Source organism: Platichthys flesus, chromosome 1 (genome assembly GCF_949316205.1).
Source record: "Platichthys flesus chromosome 1, fPlaFle2.1, whole genome shotgun sequence".
NCBI lineage: Eukaryota > Metazoa > Chordata > Actinopteri > Pleuronectiformes > Pleuronectidae > Platichthys > Platichthys flesus.
In genome coordinates this window covers 8,771,646-8,781,324 of record NC_084945.1, presented here as the reverse complement: position 1 = coordinate 8,781,324, position 9,679 = coordinate 8,771,646, and positions in this window count along the sequence as shown.

The following is a 9,679-nucleotide window of genomic DNA, read 5'->3' as shown; positions in this document are numbered from 1 at the left end:
CGACACTGTCGTGGTTGTGATGGTCCAGAAAAGAATTACAATCAGTCATACTGTGGTAAACTGTGGCAGCAACCCGTCCCAGTATTTATCACCACAGGCCTCTTTCCCAGCAAACACTTTGGCTGCACAGGGAAGGCACAGGTGGAGCTAATGGCATTAATGATGGCTCGGCTCAGGCTCCGTGTCCCAGTAAGAAACCCCAGTGAGGCAGCAGGCGAGGCACCAGCAGGGGCCGGGGAACTGGGACACCTCAATGAGATACTGTACAGCCGTTATTAATGTGATGAACCTGTGCTTCCCCTGCTCTGACTTATGAAAGCGTCTGCCCCCAAGAAAAACATTATAGATGATTATGACTGTTGCAGTGTGTTGGTAGTCCATGACCACTATTAGTACAGCTTTGGGGTCCATCACTCAGGGAGAAGAGGAGTCAGCTGGAGGCACTTTTAGGAGAAAAACAAAGGGTTTAACAACTTAACAGGACTATATTCATGACGTGTCCACAGCCCCTCCCCCCCGGGGGACAGAGACGCTCGGAGCTGATTTTGGAAGAAGGATTGGCCGTTATATATCCCTGATTTAAATTGTTAATAAACGTATTGCTCTTGCCTGAACGAGCAGCTTGTCCTCCTGAATCTAAATGTCACCCCAGTGAGATATAGTAATTAATAGAAACATTAGTCAAAGTGTTTTAAAATGGGAAAAACAGTCACTTCAAGAACATTTTGAAATGCCCTTCTCCGGCAGGCCCCGTTGATGGATTCCTGCATTTCGGGATGAACACATGGGAGCCCTCTATCGCCTGGGATAGCATTTGGCAGACTAAGTAGATAGGCAGACGCGAGGTTCTGGATGTAAACAAGAGTGTGAGTGAAAGCTATATTCCGATTTAACCTTCAGTTCTTGGACTCTGGATACTCGAGATTGTCCTTGGTGTCCAGGGTGCTGCTGGTAATATTCTGCCCGATACTTAATAGTATTTACTTGTCATTCCAAGTTTGAAACTCTCCTTGAATTCCCTGATAAAACTTTTAAGTAGAAACTAAAAATGTGCACAGTCATGGAAGTTAATTGGGAAAGAGAGGTCATAACTTTTTATTCTAAAGGGGAAGTAAATGCAGGAAAGGTAGGAAACAAAATATAGACTATTATAAGGAATGACATGATCAGTTTGCAGGTTCCCATCAGAGCACACATCATCATCATGTAATGTTTAGTTACCTAGTTAAAAAGACACCCTGACACGGTGATACAAGGTAACATCACTACATCTTTAACTTTCTGCTGCCATGATCCCTGCCAGCAATTGAGATTCAGCAGCTCCAGCTAATGACAGTGACCTACAGCACATGAATGCAGGGTGTTTTCAAAAGATTTCTCCCCAACATGCGCAGAATATTACACTGTTCAATGCTCAAGGCGTTTCCAAGAGGAGCGGCATTGATGTCCTGAGAGTTTTTTTTTAAAGAACTGACAGTTTGACTTCTGTGACAGTTTGCTCTGTATTCCCAGGTCTTACTTAGCAACACGCATATAGAATACAACTGCAATCGTCAATGAAAAACAAAGGCAGCAACTCTGTTTCTTGATGAGGTATAAACACTAAGCTGGAAACTCTATCGGGCCGAGATGGCTGTTCAATTTAATTTTAGATTTGCTGAATTTATTTAGTAACTGATTGAATTTGAATTTCAGCATTTGAAAATATGTTTGCTGAGATGTCCATCTCTTTGTTATTTGCTCTGACTCGTGCTTTGATTAATGTTTAAATTACACTTTCTTCAGATAGAAATAAAAACAAAAATGACAGATAATCTCAAAAATACACACATTTAGAGTCAAAAATAATATATTCTCTGCCTTATTAGTTTGTACATAAACTTTCTCACATCAGCCAGATCAACATTTCAGGAGAATGTTAAACATCAATAAAACTGAGAACGTGACAAAAGTTAACTCAACAGTTATATGACTTTGTACAAACTCCACCATGATGCTCTACAATAGTTAGAATGTGATGTCAGGTCAGAATATCAATATTTTGAGATTGACTGATTGCTCACTTTCCATTGTTCGCTCTCTCTTTTCTTCCCTGGGCTCGACACAGCAGCCCTGTGCTCGCCCTTGTGTGCGGGATGTGCTGTTGTCTTTGTCCCTGGGTTGCCAGATATTCAATTCCAGCCTCAATGTGCATTCTCAAAATGTTTGCTGGATGGATTATTTCGAGCTGGACCTTTTTGGTGTCTACAGTATCATCGAGTCTGGAATAGCGACCTTCAACTTCATGACAAAAGCCGGAAAGCTACAAACCTGGCAAAACGTTGGTGTGTGTGTAAGAGAGGGAGGGAGGGAGGGAGGGAGGGAGGGAGGGAGGGAGAGAGAGAGAGAGAGAGAGAGAGAGAGAGAGAGAGAGAGAGAGAGAGAGAGAGAGAGAGAGAGAGAGAGAGAGAGAGAGAGAGAGAGAGAGAGAGAGAGAGAGAGAGAGAGAGAGAGAGAGAGAGAGAGAGAGAGAGAGAGAGAGAGAGAGAGAGGGGAGGGAGGGAGAAACGGATAGTCTGAATGTGTGTGTATTTGTGTGGCTGGCTAGCTGGGGGGCATGAAGCTGAGAGTAGGGCATTATTAAAAACCATCTGCTTTCCTGCGGAGTCAGAAGGCCGTCTGGACACAGTCTCTTAACAGGCCTTGTTTTCCTAAACGCCCCGAGGCTAAATGACAAATTTGAATGGCCAAACCAGAAAGCAGTGGGTGCCTGGAATGATACATTTTGCTAAAACCAAACCATGTGAATGTCTTCAAACGAAACACTTAACACAAACCATGTCTCACGACTCAGTTACAAACACAGTTACCAAGTTTTACTTCCAAAGGTTACCGGTACATTTATAAAATAAGTAAGGACTTTATTTCCTTTCTTCTGCTCATGAAAATTCTATGTTCAGTGGTGTTTTGGATTGGCACATTTAAAACTTCCACATGGGTTAAGACTAGAGGGCTCTCACATGTGAAGTGTAACACACTGTACAAAGAGCTGCTCCATCAACAAGGGATACAGGACTGATACGTCGTAAATGAAACCATACATTGTTTATACAAAGAGATTATTTATAGATATAATGTGTTATTGTAAGAAATCACTTCTTAAATATCTAATAAAACATTCAATAAACAAAAATATTCAGAATCAGAATCAGAATCAGAATCCTTTAATAGTCCCACAGTGGGGAAATTTGAGGGTTTACAGCAGCAGCGCAGGTACAATGCAACAAGAGCAAAAGAAAAAGCAAAACAACATAGTAAGAAACAAAAACAACAATGACCAAAAAAGTAAATAGTAAATAAGTAAATAAATAGTAAGTCATAGAACAACTAAATAATACAATTAAATAATTAGATAATTAAATTAAATAATTAAATAAATTGTGTTGTGTGTTCAATGGGATCACAGCAGGTTGTACAGTCTGACAGCAGCAGGAAGTAAGGACTTGCGGTACCTCTCCCTCACACACCGGGGGTGAATCAGCCAGTGGCTGAAGGAGCTGTTTAGAGCTGCCAGGGTGTCCCGCATGGGGTGGGAGGAGTTGGCCATCAGGGAGGATAGCTTTGCAACCATCCTCCTGTCTCCTACCACCTCCACCGTATCCAGTGGTCACCCCAGCACACTGCTGGCCTTCCTGATGAGCTTGTTAAGTCTCTTCCTGTTTGCTTTCAAGATGCTGCTGCCCCAGCAGGCCACTCCAAAGAAGACGGCTGATGCGACCACCGAGTCGAAGAAGGTCCTCAGGAGTGCTCCCTGCACACCAAAAGACCTCAGACTCCTCAGCAGATAGAGTCTGCTCTGTCCCTTCTTGTAGATAGCCTGTGTGTGATCAGTCCAGTCCAGTTTATTGTTTAGGTGAACACCCAGGTACTTATAAGATCTCACAATGTCAATGTCCGTTCCCTGGATGTTCACTGGTGTCGGAGGAGAGTGTTTACTCCGGCGGAAGTCCACCACCAGCTCCTTGGTTTTTCCAGAGTTGATCTGGAGGTAGTTCCGCTGGCACCATGTTATGAAGTCCTGGTTCAGTTCTCTGTACTAGAGTCGTCGGAGAACTTTTGCAGGTGTCAGTTAGCGAAGTTGTATGAGAAGTCCGAGGTGTAGATGGTGAAGAGGAATGTAGCTAGAACGGTTCCTTGTGGGGCCCACGTGCTGCAGGACACCAGGTCAGACTCGCACCCCGTATCCGCACATACTGTGGACAGTTGGTGAGGTGGTGGTCCACTCCGGTCTGCTCCAGCTTGTCCCTCAGAAGTAGAGACTGGATGCTGTTGAAGGCACTGGAGAAATCAAAGAACATGATCCTCACAGTGCTTCCAGCCTTTTCCAGGTAAGAAAGGCATCTATGTAGCAGGTAGATGACAGCGTCATCCACCCCGATGCCAGACTGGTAGGCGAAATGGAGCGGGTCCAAAGATGAGCTCACCAGGGGGCGGAGGTGAACAAGGACCAGCCTCTCTAGCATCTTCATCAGGTGGGATGTTAACGCCACCGGTCTAAAGCTGCTGAAGTCCTTGGGTCGCGGGGTCTTTGGGACTGGTACCACGCAGGGGGTTGCAGCAGCAAAGAGGACTGGATTGGGGGAGGGGTGCGTGGCTGATTGAATCTGTTGAAGAACAAGTTCAGGTCATTCACCCACTTCTGGTCCCCCTGTAGGCTGTTGGTTGGGCCCCTTGAAACCAGAAATGGTCTTCAGGCCCTTCCAGACCCCGCTGTTGTTGTTCTGCTGCAGCTGGTCCTCCATCTTCATCCCGTAGACTTTCTTCCTGTCCCTTATCTTCCTCCTTAGCTTCCTTCTGCACAGTCTTAAGCTCGTCCCTATTACCTGATCTAAAGACCCTCTTCTTTTCCTTGAGGAGGGCCTTTATTTCAGGGGTGATCCATGGTTTGCTGTTGGAGAAACACCGTACAGTCCTGGTGGGGACGGTGTTCTCCATACAGAAGTTTATATAGTCTGTTATGCAGGTAGTGAGACTGTTGATGTCCTCCCCATGGTCATCACTGAATACTTCCCACACAGTAGAGTCAGGTGGTGCACCAGGTTGTGGTCAGATCTTCCCAGGGGAGGAAGAGGTGATGAAGAGATCCAGTCTCTTATTGTCTCTGGTGTGGCAGGTGACATAATGGGTGGACGGAGAGGCATGATTAAAGTCACTAGAGAGAAGCAGGAGTGCATTGGGGTGTTGGGTCAGCAGCCTGCTTGTCGCCGAGTGGATGTAGTCACAGGCCGCCTCAGCATTAGCAGAGGGGGGAACATACGCAGCCATCACGATCACATGTGAGATTTCCTGTGGTAGGTAGCTTGGCCTCATGCTAACGGCTAACAGCTCAATGTCCTTGGTGCAGGTCTGCTCCTTAACACTGATGTGCCCAGGGTTACACCATCTGTCATTAAAAAACACTGCCAGACCTCCTCCCTTTCTCTTCCCGCTCTCCGTTGTCCTGTCCGCCCGTATGATGCGGAACCCGTCCAGTGTAGCATGCGTGTCCGGAGTCAGCTCCGTTAGCCATGTCTCCTTAAACAACATAAGCCTACACTCATGGTAGGCGCAACGTTTTGCTCCCGCTCGGCATCCACGTCTCTTCCTCCTTAGCTTGCGGGAGACCTCGGGTCTCTCCCCAGGTAGCAGCGCCGTGTGCCGGTACGCTAACAGCTGTTCCCTGGAGTAAACAATGGGACCGCGGCTGCATGCTGGATCCCCGGATACGGTGGTGAAAAGTGCAATAAGCAGCAAAAAGACAGTGACAAACTTGAAAGTCTTGTTGCCATAGTGCTCTACAACAATTACAAATGAAAAATAACAAAAATAACACAATAAAACAGAAAATAAACAGAAAAGGCTCAGTGGCGAACAAAAATCATATTTTGTATTTGAATATTAACAATTCTTAACTGTCAGTTATGAATAAGCTGCAACTCTGCAGTTACAAAAAGAGTTAAAAAGCCTAAAAGTAGATTTGATTGCTTTGTTATTTCTAAAAGGCCAAAATGTACATTTCCTCAACAGAAGTAATAAAATAAGAACATATAACACTAGTCATAATAATAAAACATCGTTGCATTGTGGCACAAGCTGCAGCTGAGGTGCCATTACAACTTGTGTTTTCTCAGCTGATCAGCAATTCTCACCAGCCAATGAGATGCACTCCTGAGATGACCTGTCTGTGTTAGAGGTTTGTACTGGAAACTATAGTTCAGCCGGAGAAATGAGACAACTATCAACTTAACTAACAGACGTTTGTTTGGAGATAAAAAAGTTTTACCATTGAGAAACATTATTTGTCCTTCAGTGGGTATCGATCAAATAGTTAGATGTTCAGGCACTTCTTTTATAGGTCAGGTAATGTGAAGGTTTTTAATTTCATAGGTGTGTTTCATCAGATTTGTTCCCTTTGTTAAACTGGTAATGAACACAGGTTTTTTCTTTCAATCAATAAAGTCTCATTACTCCGACTGAACAACAGTCCTCTATCCTTAAGGATACTTATTTCAATCCAAGCAGTCGTCTTTCATTAATCCTAACCAAATCCTTTTTATTTCTGTTTGTTGACCACTCAGTAGCGTAAAACAAATATGTTGTAACACAATTGTTCCTGCAGGGGGGGTATTCAATAGACATTATGGGATAGAGGCAAACAACCAAGAGTACATGTTCATTTACATTGAAGGTCTTGTTGAGGTAAAGACAAACATGGATGATTAAATAATATATTCTTCCCCGGTCCTTGGCCTTGTTATCGCAGCCACATTCAGCCACATTCTTGGATGTTGCTGTCGTGTTATAACAAGACGAGTCCCATTCTGACCAACCCACTGTTTCTCTCTCCTGGTTCCTGCTCTATGAAGTGGCCTGTGAGGACTATAGATGGCTGCCACTGCCATTACCTCCAATCAGTTACACTCGCAGCTCCGCTCCTCTCAAAGAAAGGCTCCTGATTTGACCGTTCACACTCAACCACCATGACACGATCTGTAACAAGGAGTCAGATCGTGTGGCTCTGTGTCTCAAGATGAGGGCAGGTTTCACTTTCCTGCTGGCGAAAATGCACCCGACACGCAAGGACCTAAGACATCATCCAAACGGGGGCCTCTACAAACACCCTTAAATTAAATGACAAAGCCGCCGCACGCTCGAAATCGCTGCACCTGATTGGGTTGAGATGATGGCCCTTCTTGCTTTGCTGCTCCGTGTTTGCATCACAGCACAATTTCCTCTCTGCTCAATGACCCTGTTTTCTCTCTCTCCCCCCCCCCCCCCCCCCCCCGTTAGCATAAGCAGACAGTAATGGCGCCTGCGTTTTCCTTCCCCCTCACTGTTCCTTGACACGGCTCAGCAGCTCAGCCTGACAGCTCCACTGCAGCATGTGGGTTCCATTGGTAGAGTTGAAAAGCCTTTTGGGGTTTGGACTGATTGAATCCACCATTTACCTTTTGGCCTCCGGCACTAAGAGGAAAGGAATGAGGTGAAAACAATCTCTGGTAGCAAAGACTAAATGGAGCACAATCGTGAAAACACAGTAAGAAGGAACGTACAGGTTTTGGTTAAGACGGCTTTCTTCAAGTATGGAATATAGAAAGTTTTGGTGTCAGGGATGATTCTGTAACAACCACAAATAGACACAGTGAATTCGGTGACGGTTCATCGCTTATCTCAATCACAAAGTATTTCTTCATTAAGAACAACTCACAATGCTTATGCAGTATTTTCTCAAAGAAGAAGAAGGTCAAGACGACTGCAATTAATCAAAAACCTCAATTAGAGTTACATTTTATACTTTTTAATCCTCATGAACTGCATCCACCGATATGCCGGTCACATTGAGAGTCCACGAGTGCAGCTCCTGATTTGAAACCCAGCCCAACGGGTGTTTCATTGTCTAGACAGAGGAGCTCCGAGGTTATACGATGTCCCTAGTGAGGCTCCGAATTCGCTGATGTGGAGTGCTAATATACAGGTGTGAGCTGTGGCCGTCATGGCAGACCCTTGATGAATGACAGCTGGTTGTCAGCAATTACAGTGACATTGTTGACATGTAGCAGGGGTCACTGTGGTGTTGTTAGTGGTGATGGAAATATCTTGCGGAGGGGGTTCGGAAAACAGCCCTGAAAGAAGAGCACTAACTTCACTCTCGTCAAAGCTCAACTCGAGGTGCTGGCCAGGCATTCACACAGAAATGTCAGCGTGGCATCAACAAATGAACGCCTCACACTGTGTACTGCCAGAGGGAGGGAAAAGGTTAGGTTGAGTGTCATCAGCATAACAATGACAGGTAATATTACCGGATGACAGAACAAGGACATTTCTGAAGTAAAAAAGCAAAGCAGCTGCAAATGTGTCTGGTAAATTCAGCGGGAGAGGATCTTTAGTGACAATAGCAATCAAAGATAAGCTGGGAGATGAGTGACAGGAGCTCGGGTCAGCAATCTGGGCTTGTGCAAGTTTGTCACAGTAGCCACGTGCAGGTTTCGACCAACTGTAATGAGATGAGGACTGGGGAGGGACAGGTTTAGAAATGGCACGTGTCACTGTGTCAAGTGGAAATGTGTGAACTTAACATGATTGCTTAATTGGCGTAGACATCACGAAGCCGTCCTGGCGTGACGCCAGACTTCCAGCAGGGAGAGAAGTCAAAACAAGTAGCTGAACAAGTACCAGGACTCCTGAGTGTCCCAGGAGACCAGGTCATGTGGCAGATGAATATGCTACCATTGGACAAAAGCGGAAAATTATAAAAAGCTGTGTTGGTTCAATTTTGCACATGCAAAAACATGCTGGACATTAGACAGGATTATGAAACCAGATCAATAAAACATATATTACACAGAGGAATTGATGCAAAACCATTTTAATCTTACTAGTCCTCCCATATTATTTGTTTTCAAAAGAGCCGGCCTTGGAGCTGGCTTATGTTGTTGAACAAATGCCATCACTTGCTCTCCTGTGTTTCTGTTAGATTATTGTGTACTTTGTTCTATATATTCAGAGGTTTGTAGTGGCCCTGAAACACTTAGCTAACAGACCACACTGGGGCCACTGGGATAAGATGTAGGTATTTCATATAGAGTCTGTACGTGGTGTAAATCTGTGGACACTTTTGGATAGTTCCTTTTAAAAAGCCAAAATATGCAACTGGTTTTAATGTGGTGGATACTGAACTTTTTCACAAACAGGCTACAGATAAACAGCGATGTGTGCAGAAGCAGGGATTGATCAGTTCATGGCCAGTTTTGACTGATTCAGGGATCCACGTATCAATGCACCTCTTCTTAAAACTGAGTCACGGTTCAAATTCTTGGATTGTCAAATCTTACAACATGAGAAACAGCGAAGTTTAACATTCTGGTCAATTTCCATAAACTCAGTGTGTAGTATTTTAAAAATATGTGTGAATCTTTGGATATTGGATTGTGTGAATGAGTCAGGGAACTACATCAGATCATGTTTTGAATCGAGCATATAACTGATTATAACCAGATTTCACTCAATCACAAGCTATTATTATTTTATAGCTCATATATTCATAGCCAGCAGTCGAAGCTTGAAGACTAAATTTCAAGTTAAACCACAGATAATTGAAATCGCTGGTTCTCTAGTTGAAGCCACATATAGCGTTGTGATGTTTGATTTCACTTTGCTTTTA